Here is a 12,538-nt window from a genome sequence, read left to right on the forward strand (position 1 = left end):
CATTTAAGGAATTATTGATATACAGTTGACATTTGAACAATACGGGTTTGAACTGCGTGGCTTCTCTTTCTTTCTTCCTTTTTTTTTTTTTCAGTGTTTGGGTGACCCCAGGCAATTTTATTACTTTATCCCTGAACTTCAGTTGCCCCATCTATAAGAAGGGGATAATAATAGCACCCATTTCATAATTATGAAGATTAAATACATTAAGGAAAACACTAGTATGTGCCTAGCACCTGGTAAACACTCAACAAAGGTTATCTGTACACATTGATCTCTCAGACAGGGATGGAATGTTTAACAGAAAACAGGAGGTTTTAGCCACTCACTTGTTCTCCTGGCTCCCAAAACATGAGCTGCCCCGCCCCAGTTCGTCCAAGCCCATCAAGATAGTTGTCCTTGTCCTTAATCTCCACAGGTGTTCAATGTGAGCCAACTGTCAGATGGCTTTCATCTGCATAATTGAATAACCCATTTATGCCTAGTGTTCCATTATTGGAACGCTAAGCTTATGGGAGTTATTTATATCCTACTGTTCAAGGTCATCACCAAGATTTGACTTTGCACACAAAATAATTTGTAACCTCCAGCATAAATGGGATAATCAAAGCAATTGTGGCAGTTTTGGGGAGACGAAACTCTAGAGTTTAATCTTCCAGCTTGACTGACTTGGAAGCATTCCTGTCAATATAAAAGATCTGGTTCCGGGCGGTGGAGAAGCCGAGGCCGGCTCCGCGGCTGTACTTTTCAGCTCATGGCCAGGTCGTGTTCCCGCTGCAGGCTCTGCTGCAGGCTGTCGGCCACCTTCTTACTGAGGGCCACGTTGGACCTTGCAATCGGGCTGGGTGGGGTGGGAGGGTAGGGATGGGGGCTAATCGAAGGGGACAAGTTTTTGAAGCCACCCATAAGTTTGAGAAATTTCAGTTTCTGTTCCTCGTTCTCAAAACCAGCAGTATCCCACTGGCCAAACTGGGTTCCCGTCTACTTCCTGGTTTCAGAAGCTTCCGTTTTGCCTGACTCTCCTTCAGTCTCTTCTTGCAAGGCCTTTCGCCTCATCTGGTCTATGTGCACCTAGTCCATGTTGCCTTTCTTTTCCAACACCACCTCCAAGTCCGTGTCTGTTTCCTCCTTCCAAGGGTCTCCTGCTACCCTACTCTCTTTCCTTTTCTTTTTCTTCCTTTTCAGAGCCGGCTCCTCAATGACTGGCTGCTTTACCTACTTCTTGGACTTCATCTTTTTCTTCGCGGGGCTTTTAGGGCCATCTCCTACGGGGATGTATTCCGGAGCCTCCACTTTGACTGGCTTCTTTTTACTTCGTTTCCTAGGGCAGCTCTCCATGGACCTGGAGGGCTTGGAGTGGCCTGGGAGGGCGTCTCCCTCCTGGTGGATTTTTTTTTTCTTCTTCGCCTTCCTACTGTGTTCCCTGGGGCCCTTGTGCTTCCGCTTCTGCCCCAAGGCTACCTGTTCCTCACCCTCCTTCCCCGCTGAGCAAGTGTCCACAGAATCCCCGACCTCGCAGAACCAAGGGTCCTGGACTGAGAAAGCTGTGGGGTCCTGGGCCCCCCTTTTTTCCTTCTTATGTTGTTTGAGCTTCTTGCCAACTCTGGTTTCCTCCTCACCGTGTCTGGGGTCTGGGGAGATTTTCACCCCAGAGGCATGGGACATGGCCAGAGGTGACTTCTTCTTTTTCTTCTCCCCACTGAGGAACTCCAAGTGGCCAAGCACCTAGTTCCTTGGGCTGAATGACTTCTCTGTCCGTCTGGCACGCAGCATGGTCTCAGGTTCTATGTACTCCTTGCAAAGGGTGCTGACACCCTTCTCTTCCTTCTTTTTCTTCACTAGAGGCATCTCAGGTACCTGCCCGTGGATCACACTCTTAGAGGGGACTGTGGCTTTCATAGGAGAAACATGGGCAAAGTAATCATCATTGTTCAAAATTGAGTATTGAGTCTCTGGTTCTTTGACCACTTTCTTCTTTTTCTTCTCTGGGATCCCAGGGCCCAGGTCTACTTTGTGTATCTTAGTGATCTTCCGGTGGGCCAAACTTCCCCGCCTCCACGTGAGAGCCGGCTCCGCCGTGACCCGGAAGTCCACTTTCGAGTCGCACGCGTGGCTTCTCTTACACACAAATTTTCTTCCACTTCTGCCACCCCTGAGACAGCAAGACTGATACCTTGTTTTCCTCCTCCTCCTTGGCCTACTCATCATGAAGATGATGAGGATGACGACCTTTACGATGATCCACTTCCATCTAATGATTGGTAAATATATTTTTTCTTCCTTAAGATTTTCTTAATAATATTTTCTTTTCTTTAGTTTACTTTATTGTAAGAATACAATATATAATATATATAATACAAAATATGTGTTAATAGACTGTTTATGTTATTGTTAAGAATTCCAGTCAACAGTAGACTATTAGTAGTTAAGTTTTTGCATAGTCAAAAGTCACACACAAATTTTCAACTACATGCGGGGACAGCACCCCTAACCCCCACATTGTTCAAGGGTCAACTGTAATTGGATTAATATCTGCTATATCTGTAACTATTTTCTCTTTATTGAATTTGTTATTTTTTGTTTTTGCCCCTTCTTTTCCTGCATTTACTGGTTTAACTGAGCATTTTATATGATTTCATTTCATCTTCTCTCTTCATGTATAAATCATACTGTTTTTTTAAAATTGTGGTTTTCCCTAGATTTTAAGATATAAGTTTTAAAATAATCTATGTCTGCCTTCAAATAATGCTATTGCACTTCACATGTAGTGAAGTTTCGCTATAGAAGAGTATTCCCAGTTCTTTCTTTCTCTCCCTTGTGACATTGCTGTCATTCATTTAATTTAACCATTTGCTCTAATCACCCAAAACATTAATAACATACTATTATTTCTTTATACAAACTATTATTTTTTAGATCACTTGATAATTTGAAAACTTTATTTTACTTTCCTTTATTACTTCTCTAATTCTCTTCCTTTCTTTATATAGTAGACTCAAGTTTCTGACTTCTCTCATTTTCCTTCTGCTTGAAGAACTTATTTTAATATTTTTTGTAGGTCAGGTCTGCTAGGAATGAATATCTTCAGTTTTTGTTTGTCTTAGAAAGTCTTTCTTCTTCACTTTTGAAGGACAAAGTTTGCTGGGTATAGAATTCCAGGATGGTGGAATTTATTCTTGCAATGCTTTAAATTTTTTACTTCACTCTCTTGCTTCTCTGGTTTCTAATAAGAAATCCACTGTAATTCTTACCTTTGCTTTTCTGGCTTATTTCCTGTCATCTGGCTTTTTCCAAAAGATTTTCTCTGTGACTTTGGTTTTCTGCAGTTTGAATATGGTATGCCTAGATATGGGTTTTTAAAAGTCTTTATTCAGCATGGTGTTATCTGTGCTTCCTGAATTTGTAGTTTGGTAACCGTATTAATTTTCTAGGGCTGCCATAACAAATTACCTACTACAAAATGAGCCATTGATAACAACAGACATGTATTCCCTCACAGTTCTGGAGGCTAAAAGTCTGAAATGCAGCTGTTAGCAGGGCCATGCTCCATCTGAAACTTCTCTAGGGAAAGAATCCTTTTTTGCCTCTTCCAGCATTTGGTTGCTGGTCATACTTTGGCATTCCTTGCTGATAGCTGCATCATTCTAATTTCTGCCTCTATCTTCACATGGCCATCTTTCCTCTGTGTGTGTCTATGTCATCACATGACCTTCTTATAAGGACAGCATTCATTGGATTTAGGGCCCACCCAAATCCAGTATGACTTCTTCTTAATTAATTACATCCACAAAGACCTTGTTTTCAAATAAGGTCACATTCTAGGGTTCTGAGTGGAAATTAATTGAGATGGTGCAGTCTTCAAGCCCATACAGTGTCTGTCATTAACTTTGGAAAGTTTGTGGCCAATATTACTTCAACTATTTCTTCTGCCTGTTCTTACTTTCTTCTCCTTCTGGTATTCCAGTGATGCATATGTTACATCTTTGAAATGATCTCACAGTTCTTGGATGTTCTGTTCTGTTTTTTCATGCTTTTTTTTTTCCTCTTTGCATTTCAATGTGGGAGGTTTCTATTGACCTATGTTCACTATTTCTCTGTTCAGTCACATCCAATCGCTGATGAACTCATCAAAGCCCTTCTTCATTTCTGTTCCAGTGCATTTGACTGTTAACATTTCCTTTGATTCTTTCTTATAGTTTCCACTTTTCTCTTTCATTACCTATCTGTTATTTTATGTTGTCTTCTTTTCCATTGGAGCCCTTAGCATATTAATCATAGCTATTTTAATTTCCATCTGATAATTTAAATCTCTAATATCAGAGTCTAATTCTAATGATTGCTTTTTCTCTTTGGGCTGAGTTTGTCTTGCCTTTTGGCATGCCTTGTATTTTTTTTATTGAGAGCTGGGCAGGTTGTACTGGATATTAGGAACTGAGATAAATAGGGCTTTACCATGAGTGTTCATATTAATATAGCTAGGAGTCAGGCTGGGTTTGTGTTTGATGTAGCTATACGTGGTAGAGGCTTCAAATTCTTCTAGCGTTCTTGCTTTTGTCTCTCCTCTCTCCTGACTTTGGGCTTCCCTAAATACTCCTTCCCAGAGAAATATCTCTATCTTGCAATTCTTTAGCTATAATCCACTTTTATTATACTGACACCCTATTATGGTGGTGATAAAGTGTGGATGAGGAAAGAACATTCTATAATCTGATGAAATCTCAGTTTTTTAGTGGGCCTTTGTCTTGGGGCTGAGACCTTCATGAGCATTTCTCCTGTGGCATAGTTTCCCTCTCTCGTCCCCTGTCCCCTAGCTCCCTACTCCTTTTCCTGGCTGCAGGACTCTGCATCTGTTTCCTTGAAGCCCTACTGACTATGTTTTCCCCCTCTTACGTGATATAGGTGAGACCACAAGGCTAGAGGGGACTGGAATGGGAGAAATGTCCTTCTCCCAACAGGAATAAGGCTCTGGTAGAATAGACTTTTGTTATGGAGAAGGCTCTGAGTGTGCTATTTCACAGTGATTACCTATCTACTACCTTGCCAGAGCTAGGAGAATATGGATCTTCATCAAGGAGAACGTGGTGGAGTTCCTGGTCCACCAAAGTTGGGTGGGTGCTGTTTAAGATAGAACATTTCTGACTCTCATACTAGTCCAAAGTTGGGCGGGTGCTGTTTAAGATAGAACATTTCTAACTCTCATACTAGTTCACACACAGCCTCCAGCAAGTCATCAAAATTACCATTTAAATGTTTCTGCAAATGTTTGGCTTACCTTAATCTTCTGATTCAGGTAAGCACATCTTGACTGTGATTCTCTGGATGTGCCTGTCTCTCCAGATTTTAGAGTAATGGTTTGCCCTGAGACCTGTTTTCTGATGGGTCCCAGAAAAGTCCCTGAATTTTGGAATGATGACTTCTAAGCTTTATATGTTAGAGCTGAAACCAGAAACCTATCTGGAGTTATTTTTAATAATTTATTCATAATCTAATTTTCTGCTTATTTATAATAACAAATGTAAAAATCCTTTAAAATGTACAATAATCATTTAAATTTTCTTCATGTATCTGGTCCCATTTTCTTGAATATCAATGCATACCACTGAGATTTGTTGTTGTTTCACCTTTCCTGGCGTTTCTGTGAGGCAGATATGAGCTGTGTGACCTTGGGAAAGTTACTTACCCTCTTCGTGCCCCAGTTTCCTCATTGGTAATATACAGTATTAATAGTACTTGTCTTTTAGTATTATAATGGAGATTAAATCAGATAATGTATATAAAAGCTTAGCACCATAAATACCTGGCACAAAAAAAATGTTCTCAATACATGTTAATTTCTTATTAACACTTTTATTGTCAATCTCACTCTCCAAATAGAAAAAATAAACTTAAAAATTCTTTTAAAAAATTCACTTCTTACTTCTGAATTGTTTGTTTTAGAATTGTCTTCACTTCGACCTGTAGCTGGTGGCTGAGCTGTGGCAGCCGTGGACTTGACCACACTGAAACTTGGTCAGACAAAGTGCCATCATCCTAATTGTGTGCCAGGGCCATAGTTCACTGAATTAGTTCCTCTGAAGTTTCCTTTCTCCTCCTACATGCCAGCAGCATAATACAGCATAGACAATTGCTTCAGATCAATTCAACATGAAAGTGGCCCCTGGAGAAAGGCACTAAATATTCTAGTTTGCTAGTCTTTTGCAAAATTTCAAAATTTAATAAAAGAAGCTTTTTAGTCTTCAATTATGATAGAAATATCATATTTTAAGATTTCAACTGGTGTATTTTAATTTTATTTTCTTAAGAAGTAATCCTCTTTCAATTTTGCTAGTATCGTATTATATTGGGGTATTGGTGGTAGAAGGAAGATGGGGTGAGCAGTTTCAAAAAAGATTTTGCATGATTCAAAACTATATAACCATAAGCTCATTTCTAAAACTCCATTTACAGCAGGGGCCAAGGCTGGAAGTTCTGACAATGGCTTTAAGGGAGCATTCTCTTCCAAAAACCATGGAATTGAATGATGATGAACACCAGTGCAAACCGGGCACATTTAAAGAAATTCAACTTTAAAGGATGACTGAATCTTAAAAAGTCTTTACATGAACTTCCAATAGGCAGACTTTTTTTTGCATTTATATGTAGAAGACAGAAGAGATCCAGTTTCTGTGTCATATTTTCTTACATTTTTTGTTACATTCAATTCCATGAGTCTATTTTACTTTTTATAATATCATTTCCTTTCTCGTGAAATTATGGTAAATTTTGATAAACATATAAATGTTTTGTTGTTCAATGCTTTTATGCTGTTAGTGGGACAGCAAAGGTTTGTCTACCTAGTATGTTCCAATCTAGTAGTCTATCCAAGAATGATGGTTTTCTAGGCTTTTATTTAATATATCCAACAATGGAATTCTATAACCTGTTGGTTATTTCTATGAGTGTATAGCATCTTTAATTTGGACCAATTGTTTTTATAATCCAATAGCACTTGATGTAATTACCTTTTAAGGTTATGAAGTACTTCTGTAGCCATCACCTCATTTGATCTTTATAACAGCGAGTGAGCAGGGAAGGGCAAGCAGCTGTTGCTAGATCCTGAATAGCCAAATGCACGTGCTCTTCTAGAACTGTGGGTATCAAGACAGTCCTCTAGGAATGGTTTTTACATAAGGGTCTGATGTCTCCTGGTGAGATGTACAGAGGATTTTGCATTCCATGTTTCTAGGATTCTCATTCGAAAGAAGAAGGCATCAAGTTTGCTCCTAATTTTTGGTAGTAGGGGTGCATAGAAATTGCTAAATGTAGGGTACTCCAGAAGACGTAGAACTGACTCTGAAGTAGGACGGAAAAATGACATTAGTCACCATTAAGGAAGGTCTTTCCTAAATAAAATTAATTCCTGGTTCAAAGTAATCCCCCTACCTCCCTAGTTAGTTGATCATGATCATTGTACTTTCTTTTATTTTCTTTATAGCACTTACCACTCTCTGATCTTCTTCTTTTTTTTTTTTTTGGCAACAGAGTCTCGCTCTGTTGCCCAGGCTGGAGTGCAGTGGCACGATCATAGCTCACTGCAGCCTTAATCTCCTGGGCTCAAGTTATCTTCCTGCCCCAGTTTCCTAGGTAACTTTGGAGTAGCCACCACATCTGGCTACCTTTTTATAATTTTTTTTTTTCAGAGATGAGATCTTGCTATGTTGCCCAGGCTGGTCTGATCTTTCTGGATGTTATTACTGACTTCCTGTGCATCTGTCTTTCTCCTCTAGAATTCCTGATTTCTTGGAGCACGTACTTGATCTCTTTTTTTTTTCTTTTTTTGTATCACTGAATCCCTAGCCCCTAGAATGATAACTGGCAAACAGTAGGTGCTCCGAAAGTATTTCTCCTTGCAACGTCAGTTCCAGATCTGGGTATGAATAAACTTAAGGGTAGTGTCTATTAAATGATCTTTATGCTGATCTTCACGGAGCTTGCTGTGATTCCTTAGCCAAGAGGACTATAAAACTCTTGCTCAAAAATCTTTAATGAATAATTTCAGTTGTTCATATAAAAACCTCTTGTTCATTCAACCAAGTCCTGATCACTGAATGCCTAAATTTCTCTTAATTCTGTCTGTTTTTCTCACTTTCTCTGTCCTCAAGTGTGGCAGTTATGGGAGAACCTGCTTTAAAGAGTATAGTTGGCTGATCACCCTAGCAGTAGAAACTGCTGATCTACCATGCATTCCTGCTGAGACTCTGGTCTCTCTGGATTGCTTTCAAACAATAACTGAGCATGGTGGGGCTACTAGAGCTAGCCTTTCTACTCCCAACACAGAACTTTTCTATGAACAATCTTTATTCAGGATACTTGAATCCCAACTGATATGTTTGGCTCTGTGTCCCCACCCAAATCTCATGTTGAATTGTAATTCCCAATATTGGGGGAGGGACCTGGTGAGAGGTGATTGGATCATGGGGACAGATTTCCCCCTTGCTGTTCTCGTGATAGTGAGAGAGTTCTCACGAGATCTGATGTTTTAAAAGTGTGTAACACTTCTTCCTTCCCCCTCTCTTTCTCCTGCTCTGCTATGGTAAGACGTGCTTGCTTCCCTTTTGCCTTCTGCCATGATTATAAGTTTCCTGAGGCCTCCCAGCCATGCTTTTTGTACAGCCTGCAGAACTGTGAGTCAATTAAACCTCTTCCCATTGTAAATTATCCAGTCTCAATTAGTTCTTCATAGCAGCGTGAGAACAGATAATACGCTGACCAAGCCAGACAAGACTTTCTCAGAGCCACAGTGCCATCTAAGGCCTCTCCCATCCAATCCTGCTTCCTTCCCTCTCTCCTGTCCTAGGTATCACATTGCATCACAGCCTGCCTAGACCTGTTCTCACATCCCTCGCAGGCATTTCTCCCAACAAATCTCTTGCATATCTAATTCCATCTTAGCATCTGCTTCTTGGAGGACCGAAACTGCCATAGCACCATATTCCAGGCCATCTGCGTTTCTCTGTGTGTCACTGCAGCAGCCTTTTTACAGTCCCACACCTTCAATTTTTCTCTCTACCAATTCTCCACATTGCAGCCAGAATGATCCTCAGAAATTACAAATCTCATCCCTTCCTTCCCTGCTTACACTTGCAGGGTAAAGAAACTTCTTTAAAGATGTCTGTAGAACTTATCTTCTAGTCTCACTCTCCTGCCTGTCCCTTTGCCACTCCTCATGGCTCCGTAATCTAAATCAACCTGTTTTCAGTTCCACCAATGAGCAGACCATGTTCACATCTGGTACTCGGGTCCATGGTTTTGGAGTTGTACTCCTTCCTTTCACCTTTTCTCTGCTTCCTTTGGCTCCCACCTGTTCATCCTTCATCTCACAGCATGGATGGAATTTCTTCCAGAAAACTTCCTTGCTCTCACCAAGTCTGAGTTAGGTACTCTGTCTATGTGTTCTTATATCATTTTTCATTTCCCCTTTATATTGGTTACTATTCTTTGGCATATGGCAAAAACTGAACTTGAGCTAACTGGAGTCAAATAAAATTCATGAAATCTATTGGAAAGATACTAGAGTGGATCAAAATTAAGGGAAGAACCAAAAAAGGAACAATAGAAAGGCAGCTCAGATGACCTCTTGAGCTGAAATAATGGGCTCAAATGCCCTCAGAACTTTTCTCACCCTCTTTCTATGTGTTTTACTCATTCTTTTAGGTTGGTTGCCTCCATAAACGTGGATTCATGGCTGACAGCAGCTCCTGGGCTTACATCCTCACAGCTTGGGGCCTGAGGGAAGAAAAAGCTATTTCTCCTAGCTACAGATAAAAACATACAAACAAAAACCAGCAAAGACTCTGATTGGCCGTTTTCTTTTGTGAGTCCACTTCTTTCCCAGTCACTTGCCCTGGGGGGTGAGCAACTATACTATTGAAGATACAAGTTTAGATCTTATATTCAGTCCTCAACCAATCACTCTCTTCAAGGAAGAACATGAAAGAAAAGGACCATACAACTAAAGTAGTGGGAAAACCCACTCCCCTAAAAAATAGAGATTTTCAGAAGATGAGGAAGATGCTAGATTGAAAGAAAAATATATATCTATCTATAAAGCTTAATAACTGCATTCAGTTACAGGTAACAGAAAACAGCAAAATATTGGCCCCAAAATAAGGGTTTTATTTGCCTCCTGTAATGAGAAGTCCAGAGGTAGGCAGTCAATGGGTCTTGGGAAACCTTTTAATCACTTCTAGAATCCAGGTCACTTCCTTATTCCTTCTGAGCCATCCTTAGCGTGCACTGTCACTCCTAATGCTGAAATCGTTACTCTAACTTCTAACATTATGCCCATGTTTCAGGCAAGAAGAAGGGGAAGGGCAAAAGCATGTGCTCTCTAAGTCTGCTTGCCTTTTGAAGAGCTTTAATAGAAGCTCAACTTAGAGACTTTTTTCATTGGCAAGAATTGTGACCCTTTGCCACCTCCAGCTGTGGGAGAGGCCTGGAAGCATAGGATGTTAGCTGGACACACTGTTGACCCAAACAAAATCATGACTCTCTTAATGAAAAGAGGAAAATAGATATTGGGTAGGCAATTAGTAGTGCTTCTCTTGTAAGCCAGACAATCAAGGTCGGCTGAAAGGCTAAAAGAAAAATTACTTCCAGGACTCCTTAAAAATATCATTCACAGATGCCTTTCATAGAAGGTGACAACAACAGTAAAAAATGGCTACAACTTCTGGGGCTTACAAAGTACCTGGGACCAACACAAAGGAAGTACTTGGGGTGGAGGGTTGGAACCCTAGTAATTGATGATGCAGGACTGTGTTCTGGCATGACATTTCTTAAGGGACTGTGATTTGATCTTGCCCTCCTGTTACAAGCTGATATGTCTGCCTACCACAGTTTCATGGATGTTGCCACAGAACATTTGAGATTCCTGAGTCAGACAAATGACTATCGCCCATGGCAGAGCAAGCAGCATAAGCATCATTGTGCTTTCATTGGTACCTCAGGGGAGACATTGAGCTTGGGGAATCCACCATTTTAATGGAAAGCAGTAAGCAAGTCTGCTTTTTGCCTGGGAGGGAGACATTACTTACCCTCTAGGTTGCTGCCTGCAAACAATCTGAGTAATCGGTTGGGTAAAGAGCAACTGGGGCATTGCATTTTTGGCAGGTCCAACAAGACGAGCAGGGATGCAAAAGCCTATAGGAGGACTATTTCTTAAAAAAATTTGTCCCTCAATCTTACGCAGTCTTAGCTTCCAGTAAATTTTTGAGTGTACCACTTTGTTGGTCACTCTGATGAACTTGACCTACAGAGGTTGGGAACAAATCTGTTCAATTTGTTTTGTATAGCACTTAATAAAGGGTTCTATTAACCAAACTTTAAGCAGTAGTGTGAGGCCAACCAGAAGTCTCTATAGACCTCATCCAAGCCTCAGAGGGTCCCAGTTTCAACCAAACCTGAGTAAATCTTAGGGGGATCAGTACGTCTTATGTTAGACAGCCAGGATGTAGTATAAATTCAGTCAATTATCCATTACTACTCACAGAAGTTTAAATGATCTTTGGTATTGTTGTCCATAACTACAGGGAATTACCAATAAACAATCCTCATTTGTAATGGAGAGACATTCATGGCTCACTTTCCCTTGCATAAAAACACAGGTCACAGCAGTCAGGGATGTGTTGTGAAATTTGATTTGGATCACCGATACCTCGTTTCATTTAAGCCACCTGAGTAGTGTTACCAACTAGTTGCAGCCTTGATGTTACACATGGCATAACCCAAGGATGCTAGGGCACCAGGAGAAGCAGATGAGTTTTTATCAGCCAGAATGAAACAAGGTTGTGTCAATCTGTGTGTTCGTACATATTCAAGAGGAGTCTATGCTTGAAGCTTCTCTCTTTCTTTTCTATTTTTTTTTTTTTTTTTTTTAGAGTCAGTGTCTCACTCTGTTGTCCAGGCTGGAGTGCAGCGATAAGGTCACAGCTCAGTGCAGCCTCGAACTCCTGGGTTCAAGGGATCCTGCCACCTCAGCTAAGGCCTGCAGTAGCTAAGACTGTAAGCAGTGACTCTACATGCTCCTAATTAAAACATTTTGTTGTTGTTGTTTTGTAGAGACAGGGTCTCCCTATATTGCCCAGGCTGGTGTTGATCTCCTGGGCTCAAGCGATTCCCCCACCTTGTCTTCCCAAGCCACTGGGATTACCGTGTGAGCCACAGCACCTGGCCTGAAGCTTCTCTTTATGGCAGAACAGTTTGGGTCCAGCCGGATTCTCATGAGTTTCTCCGATTTTATAGCATAGAGATGGGGATGATGAACCAGCAGTGTGTCGTATTGCTGGCTTTAGCTTCTTGCCTCAAGTAGGCCATGTGATTACTTGCGAGGCTGTGGTGCTGGGACAAGGGGAGCATTAATTGTTCCTACCTCACACCTAGCACCTTTCCTGGTCTGAAGTGTTCTCTCTCTATGTCTGGGCCATTCCCTCTCCAAGTGTAGGAGTTGTTCTTCTTTCACAGCCACAAAACTGATGTGTCCACTCCACCAGTTAGAGCT

At 40.9% G+C, this 12,538-nt stretch overlaps 1 pseudogene; it reads right to left on the bottom strand.

Annotated features, from left to right (window-relative positions):
• Window positions 1-623: 623 nt before the first annotated feature.
• LOC129481664 (lysine-rich nucleolar protein 1-like) lies at window positions 624-9,355 on the bottom strand (annotated as a pseudogene).
• Between the last annotated feature and the right edge of the window lie 3,183 nt (window positions 9,356-12,538).

This window comes from Symphalangus syndactylus, chromosome 5 (genome assembly GCF_028878055.3).
Source record: "Symphalangus syndactylus isolate Jambi chromosome 5, NHGRI_mSymSyn1-v2.1_pri, whole genome shotgun sequence".
Lineage (NCBI taxonomy): Eukaryota > Metazoa > Chordata > Mammalia > Primates > Hylobatidae > Symphalangus > Symphalangus syndactylus.